Raw genomic sequence first — 3,172 nt, 5'->3', positions numbered from 1 at the left:
ACCACCATCATCCTCATGACCATCCTCATCATCACCACCACCATCATCATTGCTAGAGTTCTGTTGCTGCTGTTGTGTTTTATTTTCCCAGCAGGCTTCAACCCATCCAGAGCTCCGCTGCATGAGCTCTTCCAGATCCAGAGTGTGCCAGCCAGCATTTCAATTGAGTTTTGTTTTCATTATGCAGGCTTCCTGTGAAGTTTCAAATTAGTTTTAATCCTCTCTTCACTTTTAAGGCCTCTAAAAAGGTCTGTACTCCCGCCTTCCTAGGTACACTGGGGCCCATCTCATCTACCTAGGATGGCTTTCAGCCTGGCGAGCCCTCCGTGCTTCCACACCCCTGTGCCACTCTGCCAAGGCAGTGGGCTTCCAGACTTCCAAGTGGGGGGATGGCTGTCCCCTAGGCTCCAGTAAAGCATGCCCAGGACACATCAGCCATGCCAACGCCCACCTAGGTCTGACGGACTATTGGACTATTTTAAAATTCACCTCAAAACATGCATTATTATTTGTCTCATTCTTTGTTTTGACTCCTGTCAAAAGTAAACAGTATGAAAATAATGATTCTGCTAAGCTTTAAATTTTTTTTTTTTTTTTTTTTTTTTTTGCTGTCTGTCTGGAATATTTGGTCTGGAGCTGACTCTAGGGTACTGAGAAAGATGTATAGTATTTTTTTCTTCTTTCTTGATAACACACTTTTTTTTTTGGCCGGGAATTACTTAGAGGTTATTCACAGACCCACTCAGGAAAACGAATGTGGAGGAATGAAAGCTACTCCTATAATCTCTACCAGTTCTTATTACGAAGCCTGCTGTGTTCCAGGCTTTGTGTTAGGTAATACTTGGCTACTAGAACCTCTCTTCAACCCTATATAAGAAATACGACCAGTTTCACCAGTTGCCGTTGAGTCAATTGTGACGTATGGTGACCTCCATAGAACTATGTTCCACAGGGTTTTCTGTGGCTGATTTTTCAGAAGTAAATCTCCAGGCCTTTCTTCTGAGGCAACTCTGGGTGGACTTGAACCTCCAACCTTTCCGTTAGCAGCCAAGTGTGTTAACCGTTTGCACCACCCAGGGACTCCGTAATAGTTACAATTATCCCCATTTTGCAGAGGTTCAGAGGGTTTAAATAATTTGCATGTGGTGGCGCTGAGATCTGATCTTTTGTCTTCCGATTCCAAAGCCTGCTCTCTCATCACTGCTCCAGGCTGTCCTCTCCTCAGCTCCTTCCAACTATCAATCTGCAGGAATGTCCTGGTTGCCTGAAGATTCATTCCTGCGCTGAGGTTGAAGAGTTTGGTGATTTGAGAAGCTCTGGCAAGTGAATGTGACGATGAGATATTGTGCTGGTCCTGCTGCTGGGCTTGTAAAGGGGACGGCGGCAGTGGGTGTGCAAAGCAGGTGGGCTGTTTTCCACCTGCAGCCAAGCCTTCTTGACCTGGCAAGGGAAGGGCATTGCTAGGTGGTGGGATGAAGGGTAGTGAAGGCAAAACCCAGAGACAAGGCGTATGGAGGAGCTGTTTCCAAGCTGCCTCCCTCCTCAGGGCCTCCTCCCTGTAGGAGCCATTCTCTCCCCCCCACCCCATCCATGGGGGCTCTTTCTCTGTATCTTTTTCAACAATATTTCTATCAAGTTTCCTAGAAGGTGCAAATGGTTTGCACTCAACTGCTAATCTCAGGGTTGGCTGTTCGAACCCTCCCAGCAGTACTGCGTAAGATAGGCCTGGCCATCTGGTTCCATTTAGATTACAGTTAAAAAAAAACAAACAAAAACACTATGGAGCAGTTCTACTCTGACACACTCGGGGTGGCCATGAGTCGGAATTGAGAGGACAGCACCTAACAACATCTCCAGTATCCGGAGACTGGTAGGTGCCAGGCGGGGACAGATGTCATACTGGCTGATGCTACCAATAACAGACTGCAGGTGGCCTCGCTCTCCCCAGTTAATGGTCAGCAGCCCATCTTCAAGAACAGGAAGTGGTCTGGTGGTCTCTCCAGCAACCACTGTCAGTTTCTAACTGTCAGAGACACGTACAAGGGTCCTGGATTAATCTCAGGCCTCCCGTGTAGCAGCTGAGACATCAGGCTAGCTGTGAAATGCCTTCTTTTATTTTCTGCCTAACATCAGGCTGCAAATGAAAATACCTTTTCAGCCCTAGTATTATAACCCCTATGGATGGCACCTTTAATGTACGCTATTCATTGTTATAATGGCCGCACCTGTGTAGTGCCAGCACATTGGAACTGCAGCAGCTGTGGACTGTAATTGCAAAACATTATTTTCTGTTTCTCCCTGCAAGCTTTTGCGTGTGTGTGCGTGCGTGCGTGTGCATGGGTGTGTGTGTATGTGTTTCATCTATAACGACTTCGGTCCAAAGATCTCCCTCCCCCACCCCACATAGGGCTTACTGTAAACAAATTTATTTCAAAATGCATCTTTCTGAGAAAGTCAGCTACAACCCCCTCCCATGCCCACGCACACCCTGTCTCAGTAATGAGGCTTCCGAGAGCTGCTTCGGAGCGTGTGGTCTGTGCAAAGGTTCGCACTATCGCTGCTGCTGGGAGCAGTGGTCTTTATGTGACTTGGCACAGAGGCTCTGCCACGGTTAATGCATTTGTTCCTTGATGTTCAGCCCCTGGGTGTCTGCAGGACAGTGGATCAATTTCACCCAGATTATCACCAGCACCAGGGAGGACCCAATGCAAAACAAGAAGGTTTCTAAGGAGAACATGTTTTTTCCTACCCCGCTTTCTTTCTCTTTGTGCTCTTCCGTGCAACTACTCCAGCTCCCCCTGCGATGCCAAGCCCACTGAAAGGCTGCTAGTTAGGTTGTGATTTTAAAGTCAGCAGCAGCCAGTAATTGGAGATTTATAAGGAGGCGGCCGTGGGGGAGTTCCTCTCTGCTCCTGCACCAGACCACCATCCCCCCTAGAGAGCTGTTCCAGCACTCAGTCTGTTGATGGTCCTAGCAGGTGGTCTTTGGTGTAGTTATCTCCGCGACTGTCTGGTGGATAACACAAAGAGCTGTCTGCAGGTTGTTCAAAGAAATTTGGCCTCCCTCTTTCCTTGCCTTGCACTCATCTCATTTGCGTAGGTGCCCAGGCCCTCGCTGCTGCTTCTGGCCAGAGGATGAGTGTGGAGGAAACCGAGTCCCTGTTGTAGCAGA

Source organism: Trichechus manatus, unplaced genomic scaffold (assembly GCF_000243295.1).
Source record: "Trichechus manatus latirostris isolate Lorelei unplaced genomic scaffold, TriManLat1.0 scaffold00103, whole genome shotgun sequence".
Lineage (NCBI taxonomy): Eukaryota > Metazoa > Chordata > Mammalia > Sirenia > Trichechidae > Trichechus > Trichechus manatus.
The sequence above is the reverse complement of the archived record's forward strand: the minus strand, read 5'-3'. Positions refer to the sequence as shown.